Source organism: Pleurodeles waltl, chromosome 1_2 (assembly GCF_031143425.1).
Source record: "Pleurodeles waltl isolate 20211129_DDA chromosome 1_2, aPleWal1.hap1.20221129, whole genome shotgun sequence".
Taxonomy (NCBI): Eukaryota; Metazoa; Chordata; class Amphibia; order Caudata; family Salamandridae; genus Pleurodeles; species Pleurodeles waltl.
In genome coordinates this window covers 1,023,372,817-1,023,388,878 of record NC_090437.1, presented here as the reverse complement: position 1 = coordinate 1,023,388,878, position 16,062 = coordinate 1,023,372,817, and positions in this window count along the sequence as shown.

Genomic DNA, 16,062 nt, shown 5'->3' with positions numbered 1-16,062 from the left:
GACGACAATGATGATTAAAAAACTTTCTTGCGAACCAGTTACATATATGTTGAATGCCCATTGACAGGAGGCTACTGCGTTAGTGTAGTTACAGCTGTGTGTAAGTATTAGTCCACAGTGCACCGAGGGTATTTTGTGTATCTCAACAGTCTGTTCTGTGTCACCCAGGGGCTAAGCACAGTGTCCCCAGCTTTGCTCTGTCTGGGTGTCTGGTGTGTGCAGGGGGTCCCTAATCTTCTGGCGCTGTGAATATAGTTTTTTTTTTTTTAACAAACTTTTTTACTCGTTCAAGATGGTTTTAACACGGTATTCTACAACAGTGCAATAGCATCATTACAGAATTGGGGTATTCAAAGTGTAGTGTACTTGGTCTGTAAGGATCGCTTGCCATTATTTCTAGTCAGCTATGTGATTTAGTTTAGCATGCATCTGCTCTATTGCACTATCTAGCAATCATAATCATTGTGTGGCAACTCATATCAAATCCGGATTTAATATGTCCTGCAAACCCCCTCTCACTCCCCTCCCATGGTGCATCGAGTACTTTTGATATTAAGTGACTGGTGGCCCTGCAAGTTCCCTCCTATGTGTGAGTCATGGCTTTAAACCAATGTGCCATTGTCAATAGTGATTCGAGGTCCTTCACCCTTATTATAAGCAGCAGCCTGCCTGTTGCGTGGGATTGGCCTTTGTCTAGCGGTCAGGGCCCTGGTTCCCTCAAGGAATCCACCAATGACCCCTAGGCCTGCGCTGCCTCTATGGATCCCGTCCCCCTTCTCGCATCCCAGAGTCTCACCTCTGCCTACTTTCTCGTTTCCATGTATGCAAGCTAGGGCCCCTCGGACTCTCTCAATGCCTAGTGATCTCTCTCTTGGCGAGGACGAACACCAGGTCCTGGAAGCCGCTAGTAACTTTGTTCTTCGCTTTGTGTAGGAACCACCCCCGAAGACAGCGTTGGGCTATGCAAGGGACCTTGCGCTCTATGCTAATGGATAGTGTCTCTGTAACGGCCCCCAATAATCTATTAGTTCTTGACAACTCCGAAACATGTGATAGAATTCCGCTCCTGCCTCGCCACAGCGTGGGCAAGCAGTTGCCCTTGGTGGAAAATACTGTAGGAAGCTGGCCTGGTGTGTGGAGGACACCTATGATGTTTGCACCTTATACCAGATACAGGCAACCCCTATATTTTAGTGAGACAGTGTCTAGGAAGCCAGGGCTCATGGGTGGTAGCTGTTGTGAGCAGACAAGACTTATCTAAGAGGACTGTAAAGCACTTGCAATACCACAGCAGTCACACATCAACTTATCACACCTGAAAGGAACCACACACTGTTACAAAAATAAATGTATTTTATTTCAGTAGCACTGAACTAGATTACTTATAGGCAGTCCCCTAACTGGAGGTAAGTGCACTATATATGTATATATATATATATACATATATATGTACAGTAATTATTAGGAATTAGCATATAGAACAACAAGCATTTGCAAATATTAGTGAAAATAGCTAGGGGCCAATGGGGGGGCAAAACATGTACTAAAATAGTGGAATGCGAAGTGAGGTCCCCCACCCAAGGATGTGGAGTAGAAGGGAGCTGGAGGGACTCGGGACCCCAAGAGGTGAGTACTTGGGTGACCCCCAGCGACCAGAAGAGCAAAAGTGAGTTACTTAGGGCCTGATTCTAACTTTGGAGGACGGTGTTAAACCGTCCCAAAAGTGGCGGATATACCACCTACCGTATTACGAGTCCATTATATCCTATGGAACTCGTAATACGGTAGGTGGTATATCCGCCACTTTTGGGACGGTTTAACACCGTCCTCCAAAGTTAGAATCAGGCCCTTAGTCTTCCCAAAGACTAACAAGGGGATATGGAAAAGGAAGATTGCAAGACCAGGACAAGCCAGTGGAACCAAACAGTGGATTACCAAAGAAGAGGACCTGCAAAAGAAGGGGACAGAGTCCAGTCCACACAGGAGTGTCCAGGTGGTGCAGGAGCCACAACCCACCCTTCTGTGGGTGAAGATCCAGGTCAACGAGGGAAGGTGAAGATCAACTGTGGAGCCGAGGAGCTGCAGAGAAGTCCTTGGAGTCATGCAGATGATGTCTCACGTTGGTTGCTGGGTCGCAGTTGGTGAGTGTTAAGGAGGACCACCAATAAGCCTTGGCAAATGCAAATCTGGGCAGGAGAGAATTTGCGGAGAAGAAGGGAACCAACAGTTCCAGCGGACATGAACCTTGGAAGGTTCCACACTGACCCTCAGCAGTGGGGAGAGCCAGAAGAAGCAGTCAAAGCCCCCATAGGCAACCCACTAGCAGCAGGCACAGTACTTTGCAGTGAGGCCAGGTCAGCACGTCTGGAGAGGAGTGCCACGTCGCTGTAGCAGCAGAGAGTAGACTGTCCTTGCAAGAATGAGGTCCTGGAGGCCGGAGCTACTTGGAGCCTGAAGATCCCTGGGAGCAGGAGTCACCAGCCGTGATTGCTGCAAGAGTCGCAGAGCACAGGGGTACTGTCCTGCAAGGAGAGGCAAGGGCTAACCTTCTCCCAAGTTGGAAAGCAGGTAGAGAGGACCCAGAGCACTACTGAGAACCACCACCTGTGTTGTAGATTAGTCCTGGAGCCGGATGGCAGAAGATCCCAGCAGCCAATTGTCGTTGCCTTAGGTGCCAGCAGATGCAGGGGAGTGACTCCTTCACTCCAAGGGAGATTCCTTGCTTCTTTGGTGCAGCTGAAGTCTTGCTGACCCCAGAGGATGCACAGCTGTAGAAATGTTGTCTCTTGAGTTGCAGGCTTGTTTGGTTCCTGTGAAGTTCAGCAGCAGTTCCAGCAGCGGTTCCAGTGGTTCCAGTGGCCAGGAGCAGAAGAGGTCTTTGCAGACAAGTCCTGGTGGAGTCTTGCACACTGAATCTTGACACCCACCAGAAAAGCAGTTCCTAAATAGTCCTACCAGGGAGATTGGTCGCTCTGCAGGGTGACCAACTATCAGAGGGAGTCACTGACGTCAGTCACCTGTCCTGACGAACCAGGCCCTTCCAGGGGCCTCTGCACATCTTGTTTCCAAGATGGCAGCATCAGGTGGCCACCTGGAGGAGCTCTGGGCATCACCCCTGGGGAGGTGATGGACAGGGGAGTGGTCACTCCCCTTTCCTTTGTGTGCTTTCGCAAAAGAGCAGGGAACGGGGCTCTCTGCATTGGTGCAAACCGGATTATGCAAGGAGGGTACCAAATGTGCCCTTCAAAGCAAGCCGGTGGGGCAAGGACGCAACCCTCACCCCCAGCCATGTAAAACCTATTTCCAAGGGAGAGGGTGTTGCCTCCCTCTCCCACAGCAAATCATTTGTTCTGCTTTCCCCTGCTTGAGCTGGTCAAGCAGCAGGAGGGCAGAAAACTGTCTGAGGGGCTTCAGCAGCGTGGGCAGCGAGGGCTGCCCGCAAACTCTGGAAGACTGGCAGGAGTAATACTGGTGGGTCCTCTAAGGAGCCCCCAGAGTGCATGGAATCATGCCACCAATTCTAGCATTAGTATTGGGGTATGATTCCGACATGTTTGATACCAAACATTCCTAAGTTTGGATCTACCATTATGTAGCTAGACCACAGATAGTGACCTGTGACCAGTATACAGGTAAAATGGCTTCCCCGCACTTACGAAGTCCAGTGCATTAGAACTGGAGTTCGTAGGGGCACCTCTGCTCGTGCGGGGGTGTCCTCACACACAGGCACCTGCACCCTATCCTCTAAGCTAGGAGGGCCTCCCATATGGTTGACTTACAGTGACATGGTGCAGTGACCAGCAGTGAAAGGGTGCATGCATCTTTTCATGGAAGCTGAAATGGCAGGCTTGCAGACATAGTTTGCATGGGCTCCCATGGGTGGCATAGTACATTCTGCAGCCCATGGGGGACCCCTCGTGGTGCAATGCCCTATGTATCTAAGTACCATATAATAGGGACTTACAGGAGTACAGCAGTATGCCAATTGTGAGGCGAAAATGGGTGCCAAAGCAACCAAATTTGAAGGAGTGAGCACAATTACTTCAGCCCTGGTTAGCAGGATCCCAGTAAAGACACTCTAAACACACTGATAAACAGGCAAACAGTGGGGGTAAACAGGCCAAAAAGAGTGACTTTCCTACACAACCCCCCATCCCCTCAAACGAAGGACAATAAGACTAACCTTTCCCAGTTGAGTCTTCATTGTCTAAGTGGAAATGTCCATCTGCATTGGTGTGGTTACTTCCAGGTCTATGTTCAACGGTATAGTCCATTCCTTGTAGGGAGATGGAACACCTCAACAATTTGGGATTTTCTCCTTTCATCTGTTTAAGCCATAGGAGGGGCTTGTGGTCTGTCTGAACAAGGAGGTGGGTGCCAAACAGGTTGGCCTCAGCTTCTTCAAGCCCAAGGCCCCAGCAAAGGCCTCCATCTCCATGGCTGACCAACGCTTCTCTCTGGGGGTCAATTTTCTACTTATAAAAGCAACAGGTTGATCCTGACCGTCTTCATTTAGTTGTGAAAGAACTTCCCATATGCCTACTTCAGAAGCATCTGTTTGAACAATTAATTGTTTGGAGTAATCAGGGCTTCTCATAATGGGAGCAGAGCACATGGCCTGTTTCAGGCCATCAAAGGCCTTCTGGCAGCTAGCTGTCCATAAGTGTATTTGGCATCCTTTTGGATGTGAGGTCATTTAAGGGGGCTACAATGGAGCCATAACCTTTAATGAATCTCCTGTAGTACCCAGTCAGACCTAAGACGGCCCTGACATGGGGTTGAGTGGTAGGGGTAACCCAATCCAAGATTGTCTGTATTTTGCCCTAGAGTGGCTGAATTTAGCCTCCACCAACCAGGTAGCCCAAATAAACCACTTTGCCCGGCCCTATTTGGCATTTCGATGCCTTGCTAGTGAGCCCTGCTTTTTTCAGGGCCTCAAGTACATTTCCAAGGTGGACCAAGTGATCCTCCCAGGTAGAGCTGAAAAAAGCTATACCTCCTAGATATGCTTCACTAAAGCTTTCCAGGCCTAGGAGAAGTTTGTTCATCAACCTTTGGAATATTGCAGGGGCATTCTTTAAACCAAATGGCATCACTATGAAGTTTTAATGCCCACTAGGTGTTGAGAATGCTGTTTTAGGTTTTGCATCCTCTGATAATTTGATCTGCCAGTATCCAGCAGTCAAATCAAAGGTGCTAAGATACTTGGCAGCAGCCAGAGTATCTATCAGCTCATCTGTCATAGGGATGGGATGAGTTTCAGTCCTGGTGACTATATTGAGGCCTCTGTAGTCAACACAGAACCTCATCTCTTTCTTACCATTTTGGGAGTGGGGCTTGGGTACCAAGACTACAGGACTAGCCCAAGGGCTGTTTGAAGGCTCAATGACTCCTTAGTCAAGCATACCTTGTACTTCAGCTTTGATGCATTCCCTGACATGACCAGGCTGCCTAAATATTTTGCTTTTTATAGGCAGACTGTCACCTGCGTCAATGGTGTGTTCATACCATGTGGTTTGACCAGAAGTGAGGGGGAAAAACAGTTCAGAGAACTGACCCAGGAGATTTCTACAGTCATCCTTTTGCTGGTCAGAGAGGAAGTCAGCAAGAACTACTCCTCCTACTGAGCCATCTACTGGGTTGTGGGAGAAAGGGTCAGGAAGAGTGTCACTCTCTTCCTCCTGACCTTCGTCAGTGGCCATGAGCAGTGTCATGTCAGCCCTATCATAGTAAGGCTTTAGGCAATTCACATGAAGCACCCTGTGCGGGCTTCTGGGAGTGCCTAGGTCCACCAAGTAGGTGACCTCAACTTTCTTCTCCACAATAGCGTGAGGACCACTCCACTTATCTTGGAGTGCCCTGGGAGCCACAGGCTTCAGGACCCACACTTGTTGACCTGGCTGGTAAACAGTCAGTACAGCCTTTTGGTCATGCCACTGCTTTTGCAGTTCTTGGTTAGCCTAAAGATTGTTAGATGCACTCTTCATGTGCATCGGGACCTGAGGCCTACCACATAATCTACTGTGGCCTGTTTGGGGGGTTTGAGAGGTTGCTCCAACTTTCCCTTACAAGGGCAAGTGGACCCGTAACAGGTTGTCCAAACAAAATCTCAAAGGGGCAATAGCCCACATCCTTTTGTGGAACTTCCCTGTGGGTGAAGAGGAGGCAAGGCAATAGGACATCCCACTTCCTTCTGAATTTTTCAGAAAGTCCCATGATCATGCATTTGAGGGTTTTGTTGAATCTCTCATCTAATCCTTTTGTTTGTGGGCGATAAGGGGTGATGAATTTGTATGTTACACCCCACTCCTTCCACATGGCTTTAAGGTATGCAGACATGAAGTTGGCACCTCTGTCTGATACCACCTCCTTAGGCAAACCCGCCCTGGAAAAGATTCCCAGGAGAGCCTTGGCTACTGCAGGAGCTGGAGTGGTCCGAAGGGGGATAGTTTCTGGGTACCTGGTGCATGGTCCACCACCACCAGTATAAACCTGCTCTGAGAGGCTGTTGGAGGGTCCAGGGGGCCACAACTGTCTACCCTACCCTCTCAAAGGGTACCCTGACCATTGGTAATGGAATTAGGGGGCCTTTGGAATGCCACTTGACTTGCCACTGGCTTGACAGGTTACACAGGAGCGACAAAACTCCTTTGTATCTTCAGATATGTGGGGCCAGTAAAAGTGAGGGACAAGTCTGTCCCAAGTCTTGCTTTTCCCCAAATGACCTGCAAGGGGATTTCATGTGGCAAGGTAAACAGAAACTCCCTAAACCTTTGCGGGATGACCAACCTCCTGGCAGCACCAGGTTTGGGGTCTCTTGCCTCAGAATAAAGAATGAATCAAGAAATGTGTTAACATTTAGACTGGGAATTCTATGCTGTAACAGAAACCTAAAAAACAGGGAAAGAAAAATTGGGCAAGCTATAGAAGAAAAAGCACTAAAGAGGATTTTCTGAAAGCTAAATTAAACAAGTTGTTTTTTATTATTTTTCTTTTTATTTAGACTTACATTATCCAAGGGTCCTGGTAGGGTCCTGGAAGAGTTGGGTAATGCCGGGACAAAAAGTTGACAAGATACGAATACAGCCTGGATGAGAGGAAGCAAAGAGGAAAACTTTGGTTCCAAAGCTATAAGTACCCAGGACACTCCTCTGTTTAACATATGCTGCTATACAAGATAAAAAAATAAAGTTTTTTCCCCTAATTTTGATCTCCTGATCCTGCTTAAGGTAAACCAGAAAAACCCCACCCTCAACAAGTGGAGTCAGAAGTGGGATTAAACTTGGCATCGTTTTAGAAGCCTTATTTAACCAACTGACCGAAAGCCAAAGGAAATTAGAATAGGCCCTCGAAAGATATGCAAACAAAGGTTACAATGCTCGAGTCCTCTGATTGTTCCTATTGTTACAGCCTAACAAAGTTAGGTAAAAGAAAGTACACATAAGTAAAACATAGAAGGACCACATAAACGTAAATTTATTTTCAAGAGTCCTATTAGACATCCTGAATGGAAGAATCCTTGTGAAAGGGATTCCGTCATCAAAACTGTCACCACTGCAGAGGTACCACAATGCCACACCATCCCCCATCTTGAACTCGGCCGGTAGAGGAAAAAAGACAAGATGAGATAGAAAAGGAGAAAAGACCTACAGGTATCAAGAAAAGGACAAAAAGAGTAGAAATACTCAAGGCAGAGAAAGACAAAAAGAACTATAAAAACCTGACTGTGAAGATTCTTCTTCCAACACCAGATGGGAAACAGGAAGCTGGAGGAGGATCTGCCTTAGGAAAACTGGAGTGCAGCCTACCAGAAGGCCTCCCCGATGAATGCCAAACCACAAACAACAAAAGCAACCACAGGAGCCCTTGGAGACCCATACTACTCAAATACATGAACATAAGAGAAGAAGTGTAGTCCCACCTCCAGTCATCCCGTTCCCTCCATGGTCAACAGGAGGGCTATGGCTAGCCAGGTGTGAGAAAGGGAGGGAAGATAAAAAGTGGGGAGTATCACATCACTTGCATGCGCAATGTAGATGTCACTTAAATCTTTTCAGGCTGAATAGCAAGAACAGCAAAGTCTGTACCTATTTTGATGCAGAGCTCAGTGCCTTGGCAGCCTGGATGTCCAGAAACTGCTTGAAGATGAACTCAGATAAAGCCAAGGTAATGTTGCTAGGAGTTTGCCTAATATCTGATCTTCAAGATAGAGGCCTGTCTCTTTAGACCAATGCACATCAACTGTTAAGACTTTTTGGGGTCACGTTTGATGACCAACTCTCAATAAAAACACAAGCAGGTAAAGTCACCTCCTCTTGGCTTTTGTCGTCTAACGTTTTACTACCTTTCTTTCTGGAAAAAAAACACACTACCCTATCCTACAACACTGGTGGACTTTCACCTAGATTTAGTGAATGCCCTATGCCTACTTGGTGTTAAGAAAAAATTCGTTTGTTCAGATCAATGAAAAAAGAACAAAGGGCCAGATGTATCAAGATTCCAGTTAGCGATTTCCAAATTGTGATTTTTAAGAAATCGCAATTTAAGAAATGCAAAAAGCGATGTATCAAATTTGAAAATCGCTAATAGCGATTTCTTCAAATTCGCAAACGCAATTTGCGAGATGCAAATAAAGAATCGCAAATAGCCAAAACGGCATACCGGAACAGCCTGATGACATCACAACCAGTAAGTGAGTCAGCCCATTCTGTTTCCAGGAGCCACACCCATAGGAGCAGGGAGAGAGACACAGCCCAGCACCAGGGAGTCAGCATTGTGAGTAAGCCAGGACCAAACTGCAACATGGCCAATGCTGGAAATGGGAAGGAGAAGGGAGACAGGAAGATGAAGCTAAAATTTCAGTGAGCAAGAATTGGAGGTGCTCATTGAGGAGGTTCTTGGGAACCATGATAGACTATTTGGAAAAAACTCACTCCAAGTACCTGAGAGTGAGAAGCGGAAACTCTGGTCTGACATCCAGACAAAAATATGCGCAGTGGGTGTTGCGCAGCGCTCTGTTGAGGAGCTACGCAGGCGATAGTACGACTTGCGGTCCCGTGCCAAGGAGAGGGTGGCCAGCAGGCTTAGGGAGGCAAGGAGCATCGGAGGCGGACCATCCACCCACACACCGTCCACCCCTATGGAAGACCTGGTGAAGTCCACATTGCTGCTAGAAGCTGCCAGTGGTGTAACTGACATTGACACCTCAGGGACACCCAGCACCAGCAAAGGTAAGGCTAGTGATTGTGTGTATGCCCACATGTGCATGTACACATGCCTCTCAGGAAATAGAACATAGCTTGATGCACAGTGAAAAGTAGTCTGTGTCACATCTTACATACAACACAACAGTGCCCCATGGGAGTGGTAGTACACAACCCTAAGGTGAATAAACAACATAAATAGCAAGATAGTGGTCAGCCACGTAGAGAAACACCACAAATGACTCAGGGTGACACAATTTAATTGTACATTTAAAGCAACACTGTGAAAATCTGTGACAACTGCTAGAACTGGCATGCTGCACATTGTCCCTGCAGATGACTCGGTCCCTGCTGCTGCAGGATCTTTAAAAGTGGGGGGAGCAGAAACACACCCACAGTCTGACTCAAATACCAGTGAGTCCTATAGTATTGTCCCGACTAGACGCAGGGCAAGGGTGTTACCACAGCCAGAGTATAACCTGGACTCAGATGAGATGCCAGAACACGAACCCACACCACCACCAGAGGCGAGTCCCACAGGAAGACAGCAGTCCCTGCACCAGCGCCAGCGTCACTCAACTCCCCGCAGGAGGCACCATGATGCAGGCAGACAGGACACAGAAGAAGGAGTGGCCCATCAATCTTTGGCGGCCTTGAAGCTTCCATGCTGAAGGTGCAGCACCTGCAATGCAAACATTTGAAGTCACTGCACAGACAGTTTGTGTCTCACAATAGCAATATGGGGTTACAAAACAAGCACTTGGAGACCCTGATTGAGGGACAGCAAAGAGCTGCTGAAAACACCAAGGAGTTGACACAGGCCATTGGCGAACTCGGGGCACATCAGCCAGTGCAGGCGCCATCACCAATATTTGGGAAAGTTTGATAGCTTCTGTAGATCCGTCAATTGACTTACAAGTTCAACAGCCCTGATATCACGGCGTGCCGTTGGCACACAGGTGGAGATGTCACATTGCAGTCGGGACATTGCACAGGGACTTATGCAAATTACCAACGCAGTGGATGCCATGCAAACAGCATGCAGTGCCACAACCTGCGAACTGGGTGTTGGGGACAGTGAGGAGTCCTCTAGCCTCAGCAGTCTGACAGTCTCTGTGATTGATCCGAGGCGTCGCAGTGCCAGACACAGTACTGCATGTGAACCTGCTACTGGAGGTGCCAGTGAGGGCACTGAGCACTCAAGTGGAGTGCGTGGACGTAAGAAGTGATGTAGAGGGCTATAGGGGACCACCTAAACATGTAGAGATACAGTCATGCTATGATGCTAATAGTGTGACACTGTTAATAGTTCATGTCTGCCCATTGTGAATAGCTATGTCCTTATGACACTTTGTTTACCTGACGTCAAGGTACTAAAGATGCTAACTACTGAAATACATTTCATTTAAGTGGATTTGGCATTTCTTATATCAAAAATGGTTGCATGTGATGTCAGCATGTATTTGCCTGCCATCTGCTGCACTGGTCCTATCTGCTGGTAGAAGGGGTGGTAAGGGATCATCATCCTCATCTGAGTCTGGCTCCGTGAGTTCCACTGGTATGCCCTTGGTGGTTGCTGTGTTGTGCAAGACAGCACATGTGGCCACAATTTTGCATGTTGTCTCAGGGCTGTACTGTAGTGCACCTCCACTCTTATGGATGCACCTGAAACGGCTCTTCAGAAGCCCAAAAGTGCGCTCCACCACATTGTGGATAGCCCTATGTGCAGCATTGTACCTCCTCTCTGCTGGAGTTGCAGGTCTCAGGTAGGGCGTTAGCATATAAGTGTGCACTGCATGGGCACTGTCTTCTGAATGCACAGAGAGTAAAATGAGTACATTTGCTGTCTGACGTCATGCTTACATCAATGCATTATTCTGAACTATCAAATTACCTAGTGGATATCCTTCACCAAACTCCCCAGCTAGCAGTCTTGTGTGTATCCCGCTGTGGCGAAAGATGTAGGAGTCATGTGTGCTCTCTGGGTATCTGGCCACGAGATCGGTAATGATGTAGGAGGCATTGCATATCACCTGTAAGTGATGGTTTTTATGGTTGCGATGCACATACTCGCTGGCCGATGGCAGACAGATTGCTACATGTGTCCCATCAATGGCACCTAGGATATGTGGGAACTGTGCTATCTGGTAGAAATTAACTTTAGTTTGTTGTAATGCCTGTGGGATGTTGGGGAATCTTATGTACAGTTGTATTCTGCTCAGCGTGGCATTGAGAAATACATTGAAAAATCTAGAGAGGGCACTCTGTGATACCTCTCCAGCTGCTGCTATGACCCCTTGATAGCTCCCTGTGGCTAGTAGGTGCAGGGAGCATAATACCTGCACATGATTGGGTATGCTATTGGTCCTGTGTGTTGTGCGCTGCAGCATGGGTTGTAGCTCAGCTATCAGGTCAAGTATCATGGCTGAGCTTAACCTGTACTTCTCATAAATTTCCTCCTCAGTCTGGTCAAAAAAGGGTATGCGCACTCTGAAAATGCGCTCCTGTCTCCTCCTCTCTTTCCTCAAACTTGCCAAGATCTTCATTCTCCTCGCCATGACGTAGAGTGCAGCCATTGTGGAAGAGTGACTGAGGCATTCTGGGCCTCTTTATATAGGTTGCACCTGGTTACCACCTGGTTTCAGTGGTAAATTCCATGTGCAAACGCCCATTCTGCGAATAATCGAAATTTGCGATTTTTTGCTATATCGCATTGCGAAACCGTTTTTGCGTGTCGCAATCTGCGTATCGCAAATAGCGGCACGATTTAGCGGATCGCTACCTGCAATCCGCTAATCTGTATCGCAATTAGCATTTTGCAAAATGTGATTCAGTAAATCATATCACTATTTCCGATACGCTGTTTACGATACGCTAATTCGTGTCTCATTCGCAAAAAATCGCTATTTTTGCAATTTCTTATTTTTGCAATGCAAATGCCTTTCATACATCGTAAAACGCATTTTTGCATTTGCAAACGGACATTCGCACCATTTGGGAATGCAAAAACGCTTGATACATCTGGCCCAAAGTGTTGCAATTATACATTAACTATTTTCCTCCCCTGCCACATTTACCTTTTTCCTGAAAGACTGATTTTTAAGTCCAACACAACATACACTTCTGTGACTTTCCAGGCCTTCAAAAATAAACACAGAGGGATTTAAAATCATCCTCATTGCAGTATTTTTTACACAAATGAATACCATTAATTTTAATAGTTTCTAAAGCAAAGAATATGTTCCTGGGTTGTGGTTCCATCTGAAAAGAAAACAGTCCTTTCGATGTTTTCTTTTCCATTTCATGTTACCACCTCGTAAATAACTGCTCAAAATCTTCAAACTCAAAGTAAATGAGAGCAATTAAAATTAGACCACAGTTCCTAAAATTACTTTAATGTGGCATTTGAACATGTGCACTGCTCCAGTGCTACAATTCCTTTTGAGTCCAATGGGTCTATTTCTCCGAAGGCAGTTCCTGGCCTGCTATTTGAGAATTAGTCTCCAGCTGGAAAGCTTCATTAAGGAAATTATCTACAACAACAGATGAATCTTAATAAACCTTTCCAAAACATAATGGATGACTTAGATCTTGGCGGAGGGGAATTCTCAGTCACAAACATGATGGATATCTCGTCCTCTTTATTACGATCCAATTACATCCTATGGATATCTGTCATGTTTGTGACGGAGAATTCCATCCGCTGAGATCTAAATCAGACCCAATGTCTTAAACAACCAGTACCGAGTCTTCATTTATGACACTCATGAGATGTTCAATTGTGAGCCATCTGACTCTATGGAGATGGACTTCACTATTTTTAAAGACAGGTAAACCTAACTAGCATACACACAAACACATGGCGGCATGCTTTATTTTCACACACACGTGGCTCCCCCTGGATCCTACACTCTACACCAGAATGACTATTCTCGTGTCTTTATGACAATGCACCTGACGTTTTTGATAAACACAGCGATGAGTGTGTTCACTATGTAAATATATACAAATGTGTACTTTATATTGAGGTTTCTCAAAGAATATTACATGCTATTGTAATTGCAGCCTTAAAAAACTCCCCAGGATGAAACATGTGTTGGCTGCCAAAGGTTGACTGTATTTGCATTTATCTTTATGAAAGGTACAACACTATTAAAGGTAGAAAGATTCAAATTACCTTCAGAAGAATATATATTTAGAGACGTATGTCTTTAACCATTACTTACTAAATTCATTTTGTGTGCTCCAATATCATATGATACATCACGCACACACACAGAGAGCTATAAAATAATGATGCCTATGAGCTACCAAAATCTAGATGTTTCAATCAAGCAAACAGGATTTGTAAAGCGTGATTAATCACCCTCAAGGTATCTAGGCGCTTGCAAGTCTCAGCAACTCATTTGAATATCCAAGTCTTGAGTTTTCTGAGGAATTCCGGATGAGAGGTAATACTCCAGAGATGTGCTGGAAAGCTGTTCCAGGTTTTTGCTGCTACATGAGAGAAGGCACACCCTCCATTTCTGCTTCGGTGGATGCATGGAGTGTCGGCAAGGGACAGGGAGGCGGAGCGTAGTCTTCTTGATGGTGTATATTCAGTCGGTGGTTAATGTAGGTGGATCCTTGTTTGTGTTGAGTTTTGTGTGAGTGGATCAGCAGTTGAATGCCACCCCTACTGCACAGGGAGCCAGTGGAGTTGCCTGAGCTGAGGTGTGATGTGAGATCATTGAGGATGAGTTTGGCTGCGGTGTTCTGCATCGTCTAAAGTTTTTTGTAGGAGTTGCAAGGTGATTCCTATGTAGAGAGTATTGTCTTATACTAGTCGACTGGTGATGAGGGCCTGTGTCACGGTGCATCTGATGTGCGGTGGTAACTGTAGGAAGCTGGCCTGGTGTGTGGTGAGCACCTATGGTGTTATCACCTTATAACAGGTCCAGCTATCTCCAATTAGTGAGGTGTAGGCAGTGTCTAGGAAGCCAGGGCTTTATAGAGCCAGCTGTGAGTGGGCAGCCAAGACTTCTAGGAGGCATGCCAAGCTTATGCAACACCACAACAGTCACATAGCACTTACACACATGAAAGAACCACACAGTGTTACAAACAAAAGGTACTTTATTATAGTAACACAATTACTGAAATACTGTATAGGCAATACTTCACTAGGAAGTGGGTAAACACACTATTATGTACACATTAGAAGTCAATGATTAGCATAGAAAGCAATAGCAAATAGTAAAGGCCCTGGGGGAGACCAAACCATATACTAAGTAAGTGGAATGTGAATGTCAGTCCCCCACCCAAGGAAGTGGAATCGGTAGAGGGGAGCTGGAGGAACTAGGAACCCCAAAAGGTAAGTACCAGGGTGCCCCAAGAAACCAGGAGAGAAGAGGTGAGTACCTGGTTTTCCCCCCAACCCACAGAAGAGCTATGGAAAAGGACTGTGCAATAACCAGACACGACTGGAAGAAACCAAATGTGGATTCTGACGAAGAGGATCTGCAAAAGAAGGGAACCAAGTCCAGTTTGAGTTGCAGTATCCGGCTGTGGGAGGAGCCACTACCCACCCTTCTATGGATGCAGGACCAGGTCGACAGTGGATGAAGAAAGTCAGCAGTGCAGCACAGCAGAAAAGGAGTTCCAGAACTGATGCAAGTGATGTCCCACGTCGGCAGTTGTGATGCAGTCAGTCAGTGGTACTGGAAAACTACCAACAAGCGTTGGCAAATGCAAGAGTCAGAGAAGAAGGTTTTGCAAGGCAGAAGGGGTCCAGCAAGGCCCAGGGGACTCAACCCAAGGAGGGGAGTCTGAGGTGACACTCAGCAGCTGGGAGAGTCACAAGAAGAGGAGGCAGCCCACACAGGTGACCCACAGGCAGCAGGCGCAGGAGTCACAGTGAGGCCCACTCAGCACACCTGAAGAGGAGTCCCACGTCGCTGGAACAGCAGGCAGGAGACTGTGCTTTGCAGGAAAGAGTGCTGGAGGTCGGGTTACACGGACCCTGAAGAAACCTTGGAGTAGGAGGAAAAAACAAGCCTTGGTAGCTGCAAGAGATGCAGTGCCCAGGGGTACTTTCCTGTAAGGAGAGGCAAGGGTTTACTGTCTCCTAAGGGCTTCAGCTGGTAGAGAGGACCAAGGGGACCACTCTAGACCACAACCTGTGGTGATGGATCTACCCAATTCTGGAGGAGAGAGGACCCATTCACCTGGTCATCATTGCAGTTGGTGCCTCCGGATGCAGGGGAGTGAGTACTGCACTCCAAGGGAGATTCCTTCTCGCTTCTTGTGCAGGCTGAAGACTCATCATGCTGAGAGGATGCACAGCCAGGGAAATGTTGCAGTTGCTGGAAGGAGCCGGAGAAACAATGTTGCAGAGCAGGCTGTCGCTGGAGTTGCAGAGTGTCGGTTCCTGGAGTGGCCAGTTGCAGTCCCAGTGGCCAGAAGATGAAGTAAACAATGCAGAGGAGTCCTGCTATAATCTTGCACATCGAATCTGAAACCCACCTGGGAGGGTGGCTCTAAATAGCCCAGGAAAGGGGATTGGTCACCTAGCAGGGTGTCCACCTATCAGGAGGGGACTGTGACGTCACCTGTCTGAGCTGGCCACTCAGATGTTCCCAGGGGCCTCTGCCCACCTTGGATTCAAGATGGCAGAATCAAGTGCCCACAATTGGAGGAGCTCTGGGCACCACCCCTGGGGTAGTGATGGACAGGGGAGAGGTCAGTCCCCTTTCCATTATTCAGTTTTGCGCCAGACCAGGGGCCGGGTGTCCCTGGACTGGTGCAAACCAGTTAATACAAGGAGGGCACCAAATGTGCCCTTCAAAACATGCCAGTGGCCTGGGGAGGCTACATTTCC